The sequence below is a fragment of the Schistocerca nitens genome, chromosome 3 (genome assembly GCF_023898315.1).
Source record: "Schistocerca nitens isolate TAMUIC-IGC-003100 chromosome 3, iqSchNite1.1, whole genome shotgun sequence".
Lineage (NCBI taxonomy): Eukaryota > Metazoa > Arthropoda > Insecta > Orthoptera > Acrididae > Schistocerca > Schistocerca nitens.
The window spans coordinates 927,713,173-927,730,133 of record NC_064616.1 but is presented as its reverse complement, the minus strand read 5'-3'; the positions used below and the strand labels follow the sequence as shown (position 1 = coordinate 927,730,133).

The 16,961-nt window shown below is 42.9% G+C and overlaps 1 protein-coding gene and 1 long non-coding RNA gene across 4 annotated transcripts in view; one reads left to right on the top strand and one right to left on the bottom strand.

Moving 5' to 3' along the window:
* Nucleotides 1-16,961, bottom strand: part of LOC126248999 (glycogen debranching enzyme) — a 220,039-nt gene that overhangs the window by 186,147 nt on the left and 16,931 nt on the right. Inside the window, exon 1 of one of the 3 annotated variants that reach the window (XM_049950582.1) lies at nucleotides 16,459-16,476. The exons of 1 other annotated variant lie outside the window; for it this stretch is intronic. The gene's annotated coding sequence lies outside the window, so the exon portion shown is untranslated. Of the gene's footprint in view, nucleotides 1-15,825; nucleotides 15,849-16,458; nucleotides 16,477-16,961 lie in introns of those variants that run through there. One more of the 3 variants, XM_049950583.1, reaches the window with a different exon arrangement.
* LOC126249001 (uncharacterized) overlaps nucleotides 1-16,961 on the top strand; it is a 33,548-nt gene that overhangs the window by 16,051 nt on the left and 536 nt on the right. The gene's annotated exons all lie outside the window — the stretch shown is intronic.

The window sequence follows — 16,961 nt, the reverse complement described above, 5'->3', positions numbered from 1 at the left end:
ACAGGGGCTACAGGGTACGCAGGGGGCTACAGGGTACGCAGGGGGGGCTAGAGGGTACGCAGGGGGGGCTAGAGGGTACGCAGGGGGGGCTAGAGGGTACGCAGGGGGGGGGGGGGCTAGAGGGTACGCAGGGGGGGGCTAGAGGGTACACAGGGGGGAGGGGCTACAGGGTACGCAGGGGGGGGCTACAGGGTACGCAGGGGGGCCAGAGGGTACGCAGGGGGGCCAGAGGGTACGCAGGGGGGGCTACAGGGTACGCAGGGGGGCTACAGGGTACGCAGGGGGGGCTACAGGGTACGCAGGGGGGTCAGAGGGTGCGCGGGGGGGGGGGGGGGTCAGAGGGTGCGCAGGGGGGGCCAGAGGGTGCGCAGGGGGGGCCAGAGGGTGCGCAGGGGGGCCAGAGGGTGCACAGGGGGGCCAGAGGGTGCACAGGGGGGGCCAGAGGGTGCACAGGGGGGGCCAGAGGGTGCGCAGGGTGGCCAGAGGGTGCGCAGGGGGGCCAGAGGGTGCGCAGGGGGGCCAGAGGGTGCGCAGGGGGGCCAGAGGGTGCGCAGGGGGGCCAGAGCGTGCGCAGGGGGGCCAGAGGGTACGCAGGGGGGCCAGAGGGTACGCAGGGGGGCCAGAGGGTACGCAGGGGGGGCAGAGGGTACGCAGGGGGGCCAGAGGGTGCACAGGGGGGCCAGAGGGTGCACAGGGGGGCCAGAGGGTACACAGGGGGGCCAGAAGGTACGCAGGGGGGCCAGAAGGTACGCAGGGGGGCCAGAAGGTACGCAGGGGGGCAAGAGGGTACGCAGGGGGGCCAGAGGGTACGCAGGGGGGCCAGAGGGTACGCAGGGGGGCCAGAGGGTACGCAGGGGGGCCAGAGGGTACGCAGGGGGGCCAGAGGGTACGCAGGGGGGCCAGAGGGTACGCAGGGGGGCCAGAGGGTACGCAGGGGGGCCAGAGGGTACGCAGGGGGGCCAGAGGGTACGCAGGGGGGCCAGAGGGTACGCAGGGGGGCCAGAGGGTACGCAGGGGGGCCAGAGGGTACGCAGGGGGGCCAGAGGGTACGCAGGGGGGCCAGAGGGTACGCAGGGGGGCCAGAGGATACGCAGGGGGGCCAGAGGGTACGCAGGGGGGCCAAAGGGTACGCAGGGGGGCTAGAGGGTACGCAGGGGGGCTAGAGGGTACGCAGGGGGGCTAGAGGGTACGCAGGGGTGTAGAGGGTGCAAGGGGGGTGGAGTAGAGGGTACTCAGGGGGGTGTAGAGGGTACACGGGAGGGCGGGGGGGAGAGAGGTTACGCAGGGGGGAGAGTACGCAGGGGGGGAGAGTACGCAGGGGGGGAGAGTACGCAGGGGGGGAGGGTATGCGGGGGGAGAGCACGCATGGGGGGAGGGTATGCGGGGGGTGAGTACGCAGGGGGGGAGGGTATGCGGGGGGAGAGTACGCAGGGGGGGAGGGTATGCGGGGGAGAGTACGCAGGGGGGGAGGGTATGCAGGGGGAGAGTACGCAGGGGGGGAGGGTACGCGGGGTGGAGAGGGTACGCGGGGTGGAGAGGGTACGCGGGGTGGAGAGGGTACGCGGGGTGGAGAGGGTACGCGGGGTGGAGAGGGTACGCGGGGTGGAGAGGGTACGCGGGGTGGAGAGGGTACGCGGGGTGGAGAGGGTACGCGGGGTGGAGAGGGTACGCGGGGTGGAGAGGGTACGCGGGGTGGAGAGGGTACGCAGGGAGGAGGGTATGCAGGGTGGAGAGGGTACGCAGGGAGGAGGGTATGCAGGGTGGAGAGGGTACGCAGGGAGGAGGGTACGCAGGGAGGAGGGTATGCAGGGTGGAGAGGGTACGCAGGGAGGAGGGTATGCAGGGTGGAGAGGGTACGCAGGGAGGAGGGTATGCAGGGTGGAGAGGGTACGCAGGCGGGAGAGGGTACACAGGGGGATAGGGTACACAGGGGGAGAGGGTACATAGGAGGGAGAAGGTATGCAGGGGAGCAGAGGGTATGCAGGGGGGCAGAGGGTATGCACGGGCGGGAGAGGTTATGCAGGGGGGGGGGGGTAGACCACAGTCTGTGGTCTGTGTTCCCCACAAAATTTTCTCTGTGATGGTTTCAGTTTAAGTTATTTGTAATTGTAACTCCTAGTTATTCAGCTGAATCAACACCCTTTAAGTTTGTGTTGTTGGTTGATTTGGGGAAAGGGACCAAACAGCAAGATCATTGGCCCCAACGGAGTAAAGAAGAATGGGGAAGGCAGTCAGTTGCCCCTTTCAAAGGAACCATTCCAGCTATTTGCCTGAAGCAATTTAGGGAAATCATGGAAAATCTAAAAAAAGGGTGGCCGAGTGCAGGTTTGAACCATCGTACTCCTGATTGCAAGTCCAGTGTGCCAATCACTGCACCATCTCACTTGGCAGTTTGCATGATGTATTGTGTAACTGAAATTTAACGTTTTTTAAGTACCCATGGGGCACCTCACAGTTTTTACTGTTCAAAGACAATTTCCAAGTTTCGCATCATACCGATGTCTTGCCTAAATTAGTTCTTATCTGATGACTTTACTAGATGCTAAACAATAGCATCACTTGAAAACTATGTAAGAACGCTGCTCAGATTTTCTCCTAAATCATTTATACAGATTAAGAACAGCTGTGGGCCTATTAACACCTCCTTTGGGAACCCCAAATACAAATTCAGTTTCAGTAAATCGACTTCCCATCAATTACTATGAAATGTGATGTTCCTGATAGGAAATCACTAATACATGTGGGAATGAGAGTATATAAGCAATTGAAACTACACAGAATAGTGAGAATAAGCTTGGGAGTGGTGAAAATGGGGGGTGGGGGATGAGTAGGGGAAAATAGCCTTAGGGATGAGGAGATGTGATCAGGACTATGGATAAGTAATGTATAATTACACTGAAGAGCCAAACAAAATGGTAAACCTGCCTAATATCACACAGGACCCCCGCAAACACGACGTGGCATGGACTCGACTAATGTCTGAAGTCGTGCTGGAGGGAATTGACACCATGAATCCTACGGGGTTGTCCATAAATCCATAAGAGTATGAGGGGGTGGATATCTCTTCTGAACAGCACGTTGCAAGGCATCCCAGGTGTGCTCAATAATGTTCATCTCTGGAGAGTTTTGTGGCCAGTGGAAGTGTTTAAACTCAGATAAGTGTTCCTCGAGCCACTGTATAGCAATTCTGGACGTGTGGGGTATTACACTGTCCTGTTGGAATTGCCTAAGTCCATGAGAACGCACAATGGACATGAATGGATGCAGATGATCAGACAGGATGCTTACGAACATCTCACCTGTCAGAGACATATCTAGACTTATCAGGGGTCCCATATCACTCAACCTGCGTACGCTACACATCGTTAGAGAGCTTCCACCAGCTTAAATAGTTCCCTGCTAACATGCAGGGTCCATGGATTCATGAGGTTGTCTCCATACCCGCACTCATCCATCCACTCCATACAATTTGAAACGAGACCCTTCCGATCAGGCAACACGTTTCCAGTCATCAAGTGTCCAATGTCAGTGTTGACGGGCCCAAGCGAGCTGTAAAGCTGTGTGTTGTGCAGTCATCAAGGGTACATGAGTGGGTCTTCATCTCCAAAAGCCCATATTGATGATGTTTCGTTGAATGGTTCGCACGCTGACACTTGTTGATGTCCCAGCATTGAAATCTGCAGCAATTTTTGGAACGGTTGCACTACTGTAACGTTGAACGATTCTCTTCAGTCATCGTTGGTCCCATTCTTGGAGAATCTTTTTCCAGCTGCAGCGATGTCAGAGATCTAATGTTTTACCAGATTCCTGATATTCAAGGTTCACTCATGAAATGGTCGTATGAGAAAATCCCCACCTCATCACTACCTTGGAGATGCTGTGTCCCATTGCTCATGAGCCAACTATAACACCACATTCAAACTCACTAAAAGCTTGATAACCTGCCATTGTAGCAGCAGTAAATGTTCTAACAACTGCACCAGATACTTGTTGTCTCATACAGACACTGCCAATCAAAGCACCATATTGTGCCTGTTTAAATATCTCTGTATTTGAATATGCATGTCTATACCAGTATCTTTGGCGGCTCAGTGTACCTATGAATGGGAAGTTGAAGTATTGTATTTTCTCCAGTTGGGAAGTCTTTACCAGAATGGTAAATATTTCAGAAGCCTGCACTATTGATACAACACACTTTAGAGGTCAATATAAAGGTGACACCATGTAATCACCGCGCTGGAGAAGTAAAATAGCAAGAATTATAGACTAGCATAATGTTTATGCAGAATTAAAATGGAAAAAGGAGAAGTTGCAACATATGTTAAAAGTCTAACACATAGTACAAATTTTGAAACAAATAGTTTTTGTTTCGATCATAAGCTATAAGTATGTGCTTCTGATAATCATAACAATCTAGGAAACTTTCACCTACTTATGAGAAATCTAAATGCATTATTAAGCAACCCGTCAGACAAGAAGAAAGAGTTAGTGGTTTCTGGAGATTTCAATGCAGATTTCTTAAAAGATATGGACAGGAAAAATGAACTAGAATCATTATTAATTTCTGTAGTCAATTTTCCAAACTGGGTGCAGCGAGATAGTAGCACAATGATAGTTGTTAATGGACTATTTGACCATGATGCACAGTTAATGGAATAAACAATAGAGTAATTTACAGCCCTGAGGCACTTTGATACAGAGCAGTGGGGCTTATTAATTAGAACAGTATATGATGTTTTAAGAATAAGTTAAAAGACATGGTATGGAATGAGGTGTATACAGAAAGAGGTGCCCACATCAGATTCAATTTATTCCATAATAAATTTGTGTAAATCACTACAAAGTTGCTTTCCTAAAAAGTTATCCACAAAATCCATAAAAAAACAAACCATGGATAACTTAAGGAATCAAAATCTCATATAAGGGTAATAGAGAAATTTATACAAAGGCACAAATAATTCAAGATCTGACATTACCTGCGTAGCATGAAAAGTATTGTAATATTTTTTAAAAAGTCATTAAAATGTCGATAAGCATGTACATCCCAACATAAACTAATAATGCAGATAATAAAGACTAAAACCATCTGGGATACAGTCAAACGTGAGACAGGACAGCCAGTCAGTGGCAATATCCCAAACGATTAACATAAATGACAATGTTGTGACTGATAATTCACAAGTTGCGAATACTTTTAACAATCACTTTCTAAATCTTTTAACAAAAAAAAGGATCAAATGGTTCAACTGAAGAAGCAAGAGAATATACTGAAAATGTCATTACACAAAATGTTAAGCAACTAAAAGTAGCACTGACATACATCAATGAAATTAATGGAATCATAAAAATTCTGTAGCACAAAAGCTCATGTGGCACTGATGGAATTTCAAACGGAATTCTGAAAAGTTGTTCTAATCTAATAAGTAATGTCCTTAGTGATATATGTAATGCATCACTGGCATGGGGAATTTTCCTAGACAAATTAAAATATGCAATTGTTAAACTTCTTCATAAGAAAGGTGGAAAGAAAGACTTAAATGATTATCATCCAATTTCCGTAGTAACATCTTTTTCCAAAATATATGAAAAGGCAATGAACTTGAGAGTAGTCTAACATTTACATAAAAACAATTTACTTAGCATATCACATTTTGGATTCCAGAAAGGTTGCTTGACAGATAATGCTATTCAAATATTACAAGCCTTTCATTTTACACTCTTAGGAAAACTCATGTTTTATGGAACTGATGGCTTAACACACTGCTAGTTTGAAACATACTCAACAAATAGAATTAATAAACTTATGCTGAATAATTCAAACAATGTTGTAAGGATAGCAAATTTTAGTGGCAGGTGAAAAAATAAAAAACTGAGTCTCATGGGTTCAATTTTTGGTCCACTCATATTCCTTATACACGTGAACAAACTCAACTATAATAATACCAACAACTGAAGTACCACATGAACAGGAGTCAGCAAATAGTGTAGAATGCTCCAAAGTTTTGGATATACATATTGATGAAAACTTGAACTGGAAAAAGCATATTACTGAGCTGCTACAACAATTAAGTTCAGCTACTTTTGCACTCCACATAATTGCTATCCTGTACACAAATGAAGCAACCTTCAGACATAATTTGCATATTTCCAATTAACAATGTCTTAATGAATAATTTTAAGGGTAACTCATCACGTGAAAAGAAAGCACTGATTGCACAAAAGCAACCAGTAAGAATATTGTATTGTGTTCACCCAAGGACATGTTGTATGAACCTCTTCAAGGAGCTAGTCATTTTATCTGCGCCTTCACAATACATATGTTCACTACTGAAATTTATCCTAAATAATCCATTGCAATTTGAGAATAACATTGACAGCCATACCTATAACACCAGAGAAAAAAATGACATTTATTACCACTTATTAAAGCTTGAACTGGCTCAGAAAGGAGTTCAATATGCAGTAACAAAAATTTTTGATCATTTGCCCCAATAATGTAGTGTCTGACAGGTACCAAAGCAAGTTTTAAATCTAACCTAATACCACTTCTCCTGGACAATCCCTTCTATTCAATGCTTGAATTTCTGTTTGAAAATTGATAGGCTGTAAAAATACAATTAAGATAAAAAAAACTTGGTTTTAAGTATAGTAGCATGAGTAGATCTAAAAACTAATGTGTCCATCAATGTTAACACTAATCTTGTGTATATGTCCTGCAAAATTACATTTTTCCAGGTCATTCCAGTAAAATAACCATTAAAATGATCTATGGAGCATCCAACCAACCAACGAACCAACCAACCAACCTACCAACTAAATCTACCTAACTAGCTAACCAACTAACTACACCTTTGTGGCGAAGCATGGGGTCCGTGCAGCCTATCCATCAGTAATGGACTTTCAGATTTAAAGAAATTGTTACCCAATGAATGGAAGGCATGAGGCCCCACATTTTACTGAAAAAGTAAATGTAGTCTTTTAGCTAAATGTACTGCTTCCAATAACAGTAATTCACATTTTGCATTAAACCTCCATATGTAAATTTTTTGTTACGAGAAAATGCCAATTAACTGATTGTTGATCAGAGCAAACCATACATTTACAGGGAAATAATGTTGAAATTATGTTTTCACAATGGTATGTGGATTTTCCTTTTATTACCATTGTGTATTCAGCTGCTGTTGATGCCACCATGTGTTACAGAAGATATTTTAGTGAATAATATGACTGGAATCAATTTGTCACTAGAAACAATACAGCAATAAAATAGCATTCACCTAGCTATCTCACTTACACATTGGTGTTCCACCTGCTGATGAAAATGATACATTATCTGATCAGAATTATCCAGACATCTCCATTTAATGCAGAATTGACCATTAGATGTCACAACAGGCAGACCCACCAGTATACAAGGCAGCAGGGAGTATTGTTTTGCCAGAAGTCAGAACGAATCAGTCAGGAGAGCTTACTGTGTGTGTTGGGGTTTATGGGCGCTCAACATCGAGGTCATCAGCGCCCGAGAGCTTACTGACTTCAAACGTGGACACGTCATTGGATGTCACTTGAGTAACATATCCATCACGGATGTATCAACCCTTCTAAGGCCATCCACATCAACAGTTGATGACCTAACTGAGGTGGAAATGTGAAGAAACAACCTTAGCTAAGCCAAGACCAGGCAAGTCTCATGTACTGATGGACAGGGACCTTCGAGCATTGCAGAGTGTGGTTGTTAATAATAATAATAATAATAATAATAATAATAATAATAATAATAATAATAAAATTAATTTAAAAAACATGAAATCAGTGGAAGCAATCACTCATGACTTTCAAAGTGCTAAAATCAGTCCAGCTAGCACAATGACGGTGCATAGGGAGTTAAAAAGAATAGGATGCAATGATCGAGCAGCTCCTCAGCAGCCAGACATTTCTATAGTCAATACTAAGTGACACACAAGATGGTGTAAAGAATTATGCAACTGGACAGTGGATTATTGTAAATGAGTGATTGATTGTGCTATATCCTATGGCAATCCAATGGAAGGGTTTGGGTTTGACAAAAGCCTGGAGAACATTATCTGCCATCACGTGTGGCATCAACAATGAAGTATGGAGGTGGTGATGTTACAGTACGGGGGTGTTTTTTGTGGTTAGCGTGTGATCCCCTTATTGCACGTCAGATAACGCTAAATGCAGAAGTATGTAAACACATTTTACAGTATTGTGTACTGCATGCAGTAGGGGAACAGGTCAGAGATGGTGACTGGCGGTATCCGCACCGTCATGACGCAGCATCTATCAGGCAATGGTACATAGACAATAACATTCCTGAAATGGACTGGCCCGCCCAGAGTACCAACCTGAACCCAACAGAACTCTTTTGCAATGAGTTAGAAAACTGACTTCGCTCCAGACTCAATCATCCAACATCGCTACCTTCTCTGGTTTCGGCTCTTGAGGAAAAATGGGCTGTCATTTCTCCACAGGTGTTCAGACACTGCACTGACAGTGTCACCAGCAGAATTCAAACCATCATACAGATGAAGGAAGGACATACCCCATATTAATGTCCACTAACACCATTGGGCCTTCATAGCCTGTTCGGGTGGAGTTTGTTTGTTAACAGGTGTTCAGATACAACTGATCAGATAGTGTATAAGTTATGGGGATGAATTCAATATTGTCTGTATGTGGGATATAAATCTGTATTTGAATTCTTTGCATGTTTTTGCCATAAAACTGTATTAATATCTTCTTCATACCCATTTGGTTCAATCACAGTTTCATAACAAGTGTGCGTATGGTCATGAAGTTAATTGAAAACATGAATGAAACATTGAATGTTATAGTCTGTTTCTAGCAAACTGTGTACAGCATTATTCAAATGTTACACACAGCAATCCTATATATAAACTCAAATAAATATCACACTGACATAATTTGCAAGTGAAAGAAGTGTGACATTATTCAAATACTTTTAGCACTGATAGTATTATATGGCTCAGACACCAGACTCAGAAGCAATAGTCACACATTTCGGACTTGGAATGATTCAGAAATGTACACATCAATTTCGAACGTCTGTATTTCCACACATTCCAAACTGGGTACACATGGTGGGAACTTTTCAACTGAAAATTGTTCTAGCCTCCTAACATGAGTACCATTCCTTATGAAAATCACATATTTTGTTTCACCAGAAGTAATTTATCAAGTGAATATTTTCAGGAATCCAAAACCAAAATCACAGAGATGACTTGAAAATCTTATATGCTGGGTGATCCAAAAACAACAAGATGTCCTTTATCAGATACAGATGATTAGTACCAAAGAAATATAGACAGATAGTATGTATCAATGTGTTCCAAAGAGCATGTAAAATGTAAAACAAAGTGTGTAACTAATTATATCTAAAAACAAAGACGATGTGACTTACCGAACGAAAGTGCTGGAAGGTCGATAGACATACAAACAAACACAAACATACACACGAAATTCAAGCTTTTGCAACAAACTGTTGCTTCATCAGGAAAGAGGGAAGGAGAGGGAAAGACGAAAGGATGTGGGTTTTAAGGGAGAGGGTAAGGAGTCATTCCAATCCCAAAAGCGGAAAGACTTACCTTAGTGTGTGTGTGTGTGTGTGTGTGTGTGTGTGTGTGTGTGTGTGTGCGTGCGCGCGAGTGTATACCTGTCCTTTGTTCCCCCTAAGGTAAGTCTTTCCGCTCCCGGGATTGGAATGACTCCTTACCCTCTCCCTTAAAACCCACATCCTTTCGTCTTTCCCTCTCCTTCCCTCTTTCCTGATGAAGCAACAGTTTGTTGCGAAAGCTTGAATTTCGTGTGTATGTTTGTGTTTGTTTGTGTGTCTATCGACCTGCCAGCACTTTAGTTTGGTAAATCACATCTTCTTTGTTTTTAGATATAGTTTTCCCACGTGGAATGTTTCCCTCTATTATATTTGTGTAACTAATTATATATGTTAGTTGTGAAACATGAATACTGGATATGACAAAATGTACTTTTATAACTGTGTGACATTTACTGGTAATGTCAAATTGTTGTGCAAGCTTTGAGGTACAATGGTGCCCTTTTTGCACCAGAACACCATAACATTTCAAAAACAAAATTTTTAGATTTTATCTTTCAAAATCAGCGTTGGTTTACACAGTGTCTACAACAGAGGCATAATGCACATTTCAATAAATTCTATCTTCTAACCCCTCTCATTTTCAGTGTACTGAATGACCTGCACCTACTATTACACTGTACTCCTTTCAAAAGCTTTCATGTTATCTGACCATGAAAACACAGGGTGACAATTATTGAACTATATGAAAAAAAGTAAATTAGTTTAACTATGGCGTGCACACACTTTATTCAACACGTAAATGTCACTACAGATATTCGGATTAAAGTTATGACATGTTTGATATGTCTGCCATCATTGGTGATGATGTGGCACAGACGAATAACAAAATTCTGCATGACCTGCTGAAGTGGCGGAACATCGATGCTGTGGATTACCTCCTGAATGGCTGTTTTCAGCTCAACAATGGTTTTGGGGTTTTTACTGTACACCTTGTCTTTAATACAGCCCCACAAAAAGAAGTCACATGTGTTCAAATCTGGACAATATGGCAGCCAATCGGGGCCCATGCCAGAGGCTTCTGGGTACCCCAGAGCCAGAATGCAGTCCCCAAAGTGCTTCTCTGGGATGTCAAACACACTCCTGCTTCAATGAGGTTGAGCTCCATCTTGCATGAACCACATCTTGTTGAAATCAGGGTCACTTTGGATAATGGGGATGAAATCATCTTCCAAAACCTTCACGTACCATTTGGTAGTCACCGTGCCATCAAGGAATATTGCACGGATCATTCCATGACTGGACACTGCACACCACAGAGTCACCCATTGAGGGTCAAGAGACTTATCGATCACAAAATGCAGATTCTCAGTCCCCCAGATGAGTCAATTTTGCTTACTGATGAACCCATACAAATGAAAGTAGGCTTCGTCGCTAAACCAAATCGTACATGCACATACTAATTCCCATGATGCCCCTCAGCCAACCACACAGTTTGAATGTCCGAACACAAACTGGTCAGAAGGTATGATTCTTTTATTTCATGTAGTTCAGTAATTGTCACCCTGTATATTTGTTCAGGATCCAAATACATCCATACCAAATAAAACCAAGAGAATAATAGAACAGGCTTACAACTGCTTCATAGCTAACAGCTTACCCTTAATCTTATGAAATCTTATATTATGCAATTCCAAACAAATAAGAATGACTTATAAAAATAGATATAAATTGGTGTACATCGGGTGAAGCTCCATGTATGAAGTTCCTAGGCACCTAGAAGAATAATAATCTGGTGTGGCACGAACAGAAAGACAAGTTAACCAAAAAGCTCATTTCTGTCAAATGTCTCTCTCACTGTATTGAACAGCAGCCTGGATTGCTAGCATACTTTGCATACCTTCATTCAGTACTATACTATAATCTTTGGGGGCAATGAAGATAAGGTATCCTACAGAAATGATTAATAAGAATATTATGAAATATAACTGAATGTCTTACAGAAACCTGTTTAGGAGTCTCTGAATTTTTCTAACACCATTTAACAGATGAACTGGGATGAAATACGATCCAATGTATTAAAAATTTACTCTTCAAGGCATGTGAATCTCATTCATTCATTCATTCCCATGTCATGCTTTGTAAATCCCAACACAAAGGACACAGTGAAGGGATATGAAATGAGCTAAGTTGTACATTAAAAGACACAAGTAGTCACTGCAAGTTACTTGTGGGAAGCATACTAACAACAAATTATGACTAGTGCTAATGTACTTACACTCATAAGTATGGGAGTTACTTCTTGATTACTTCAGGTATGTATGTTATAAGACAAATGGCTACTTTGAAAAAGCAGGCAGGTACGTGTCCTCAACAGCACTGTAATCACCAGTTGTGACATTTTTCTGATAGTTTGGGTCGCTCTCCTACTGTTCATTGGGCAAGCCAGTGGTCCTGTCCCAACTGTCGTTCAGTGCACGCTTGACACAACTGCCCACGCAATTACCACATGAAGGGTTTGCTGCAAAATTGACCATTCAACAATGGTCTGTGACAGTCAGTGAGCCAGAGGGCGGTCATCGGAGGCCCCAGTATTCTTCCTACACCCAGAGGCTGTCTTCGACACCCCCGCACACATTACTCCAGTGTATTCTGCTGTTGTTGGTAGTGGATGGGCGACTGACTGAGTTTCAGGTAGACATGGGAGTGGCTGTTAGTCTACTTAACTGGGACATGTACTGGCTTTTGGGATGATCTGTGTTGCAACGGACACTCTGTCAAGTTGTATCTTAAAGTAAACAGTGTATTCCTTTGCACGGACAATTCTCTATCTCAGCATATTGTAAGAATGTAAAATAGCAACTTACACTGTTTTTGGTTAATTTACTGTTGATCCACAATATTTTAAGGTTAAACATCTTATCTGTTTTTGGTTTCCAGATTGCTGACAAAGTACGTTTTGTGTCTCAGTAGGTCCCCTTCCAAGATTTGGACTCCTTACTACAGTCACACAACCAGCTGCTCAAAAAATTTTGAGGGAGGTACACGTCTCCCTTAAGCTGTATGCAATCTCTAAGCTTTATCACCACCCTCCCCCCCCCCCCCCCCCTCCGCTCGCCCAACTCCCTTCATCATGCATGGTAGTGTCAAGGTTAAGTTGTAGAGTTGGCAGGACCTTGGTATCATTTCTCCTATTTAGTTGAGCAAGTGGGCCACACGTTTGTTGGTGATTCAGAAGCCGATAGCATTGTGCGCCTTTGGGTGACTTCAAACAGATGATTAATGCACAATGTGTCATGAAATCATACCCCATTCTGTGGTCAGAGGAGATGTTAGTGAAGTTGTTGACTTGCGAAACACATCCTGCGGCTGCCACTGGACATCACTTCTTGGAGTTTCTTAGTGCTCAACACCCCTTTCGGGATTTATCAGTTTAAGTAATCTCGTCTGTGCCTGGAATTTATGAAAGTTATTCAGAGTGTTTGATTTAGGATGTTCCATGTGGTGAGAACTATCTGAATGACATCTTGGTAATGGGTCCTACACGAGAGAAGCAGTTGTGGAATCTGCAGGCAGTTTCCAATGCCTGCTGGGGAAAGGCCTCGATTGCTGATTGTAAAAATGTAGTTTTTTCCTCCCAAATTGTCAGCCTGCCAGCACCCAAGAACCTGAAGGAGCTAGAGTTCTTTTTGGGCAAGATTTTGTATTATGGTAACTTCATACCCCAGGCTGTGTACATATGCAATACTCTATGCTAGCTTCGCCAAAAGAGCATCACATTTGCCTTGTCCGTTGATTGTCAACAGTACCTCAAGCAGTGTTTGTGCTCCACTCTTTACACAGTGTATACACCTTAACCCAGTATGGCATTGGTACGGTCTTGTCACATTGCAACATGAGTGGCGCCCCTTTTCTCTGCTCACCAGTGGTGGAGTCCTCACAGCCACCCGTCAGTGGACCAACCTTTACCCCTGCTTCCCACTAGTGGAACAATCTGCATTAACATTGTATCCTTCGGCTGGTTGATTTTCTGCTGGGGAAACTCAGGCACTCTCCAGTTTTGTGATGGACATCATGACACAAACTGGGCCATTTTTGGTCCTACATCACCTTTTCAAGGGCGAGGGATTTAGTATTCCTACCAACAGACATCGAGATGGAGGCAGTGGAGCTGGCGTGGGTGTGGGTATTGCAGTGGGATAGCATACAATGCTGCCACAGAAGAGGGAGGTAGGGAGGGAGGTAGGGAGGGAGGGAGGGAGGGAGGGAGGGAGTGCAATGCGTGGTAGGAGCAGAGCCACTGACTGAGACATGTACCTGCTGGTGGCAATAGGTTTCGTTAGGCAGTTCTAATGCTGATTACAAGACCCACAGACCTAGCCTTAAGCTTACGCAGCACTCTGTTCCATGAGCCAAGTAGTAAATCATTCATGCCAGTCGCATGTTGTGTCTCCCTTCAGGCTTGTTCCCTAAACGGTGTTCAGGCTCTCTGCTCCCCCAAAGAGTTTTGGTTCACTCTGTACACTGTGAACAGTAACAGTCCTCTTACACTCCCTCAGAAACTACTTTGACATCTGAAAATTTCTCTCCATTAAGAATAGCATGCTGTGTTGTACTTGTAGGACCTCTTTAGATCTATACTAAAATTCTGATACTTAGTACACTTGTATTTTGTTCATTAGGGTACAGTGTAGAATTTTTTCATCACCTTTCAGAAGTCAAGCAACACAGCATCAGCCTGGATGCCAGAATCTACTTTCTTCAGGGATGAACAGAGTGAACTGCACTTCGAATTTTTTTGGTGGAATTCAAATTGATTCCTACATAGTAGTGTTTTTTTCTCTCTAGAGAAGTCATAACACATGAGCACAAACACATTCCAGAATTATATAACAGATTAATTTCAGTGATATAGTTGTGTTGATCTGAGAACCTTTCTTGAAGATGGGACTGACATGCACATTGTTCCAATCCCTTGGAATGTTTCATTACTCCAGTGATATACAATAAACAGCTTTTAGAAGAAGAGTAGCATGTTACTGCGCATACTTTAAATATGTTGAATCATACACGCATCCCACCATGTTCAAAATCCTTCCATCTGTTGAGCAATTTTATTTCATTTACCGTCCTGTGACTCTTATTTCAATATCTGTCATATTCATTTCTGATTTCAACCAGATTTCTGTTCCCAGATTTATGTGTAAATTATTATCACTCAAAAGTGAAACAGATTCTTGGACTTATCCATGGATGGTCCTGCATTTGCCTTATATTATTTTCATATCTTCTTCCTACAATTTGCAATGGAAAATGCTACCGTCCGTAGTTAATTGGGCTAATATTTTCCCCATTTCCAAAATCAGAACATAATTTTCAGGCCTATGTAGGAGGTTTCTCTCTCCTAAGAACACATATGTATTTGCCACACACACACTGCTACACTAGTAGGTGCTTGCTACATGTGGCACATGGCTGACCATTAAGAGGGGTCCAATAATTCCATATCTGACAGCACAAGTTGAGAAAGCCACCTCCGAGATTCACACACAATCATCTGAGCCTCTGGTTTATGCCTTCTACTTGGCTCTAAACCAGAGCACCATGATTGTTTCTGAGAAAAATATCATCCAGTTTCCATCTCATGAGTAAAGCTAGCTGCTTTCATGAGTTCAGAAAATGGCCTGTGTGTAATGATGATGGTTTCTGAACTCAGGCAGTGGGCAACATTGTTTCTGATGCAAGTCACCATTTGCAGCTAGTTGCATCCAGCATGCTCAAAGCCACAGCCAGAGCTTCCTCTACATCTCAGATTAGTCCCCCTTCTCCAGCTCCTCCTGGCAAGTGGATCTAGTATTTGCCTGAGGAGCTCCATCACCTGCCTAATACTGGAGCTCCAAATGACTGGTAAGTACACCCTCTGTTCTTGTCCAGACTTTTCAAAGAAATTGGTCAGAGTCTCAAAGGACAAGGCATCTTTTGCGGGCTTAGAAGAGTTCTTAGCAATTGACAAGACCTCAAACCTGTTTTGAAGGTGTAAGAGGAAATTAAGTTTTCGTACAAAAGAAATAAGGGAAAGACAGTACAGACATAAAACATTTTGTCATACAAAAATAAAATACAAAATCACTACAAATGTTTTAATAATGGGATAATATGGGAAAATGTCCAATATTAACATCAGAGAAAGCGTGAAATATGAAAAAGAATTTGCAAGAAAAAACATACTTAACCCTTCTGTGTGCGCACCTTTCATACTTCCATGAGTGGGCGCTTTGCAGCTTTTACACCGCAATTAGTATTACACTTTTAACCTAAGGAAAAATAATCTTTATATAATCGCCAGTTAAATTATATTGGTGAAGACATGACATTACATGTCTCTATAAAAATAATCTTTTATTTATTTGTTGCCTTCACAATCGTCTGTTATTGTCACTGTCATTTATAACAAGCCGATATTCTTTATTGCCTTCATGGTTCTTTTAATTATGTCCCTTAATTACACTGATTCACGTGAAAAGAAAGTAACATGGGGACACATTATGAAATGGAGCATTCAAAAAATCCCACTCCTGTTTATGATTGTGAATAAATTAGTCAACTTCCATCTGCATCTCATAGTCTTCAGGACGTACAATTAGACGGTGGCTGTCAAATGCCTTCTTTTTCTCCATTTCCACACTTTTATGAGACCTAATGAAACACATGTTTCTATAAAAGTAATATATTGTATCAAATCAATATCCAAGATTGTAAAGAGTAATGAAAATTGCATATGGGAACTTCGAATATTCATTATATACTAATATAAAAGAAAGAGTGCTTTGAGGCGAAAGAAAAACACAAGTATAGAAAATACTTACATCACAAGGCGCATAGCGGCAAACACACCGCAAACGCAGCACTCACATTTCAAACAACAATTGCGACCAAACCGCAGAAAGCATGAATCGCGCAAATGTATTACGTGGTGAAATCTGTTGAGAATAACAAATACGTATCTGGATGTGGATGCAACTGTAATGCTATCTGTGATACTAACAGAAAACTAAATCTTGTGGCTAACTGCCGCAGGCGTGCCCACCGAAGGGTTAAATGACAGAGCCAATAATCCACTTTGTACAAAAAAGTTTGTGTGTCTCTTTTGTTCTTTCATTAATTACAAAGCTCAGTCTCACTCCTCATATTAATTCACATTAATAAAGTTTTCATGAGAGCTTATACAAGTCTATAAAATGATCCACTGGATAGTAAAGTATGAAAGCAGAAACATAAGAAATGCATGTTTAACATAAAATGTATTTTATGTTAGTTTGAATCTGTCACTCTTCTATTGCAGGAGTGTGTGCATATCTCATGGTATGAA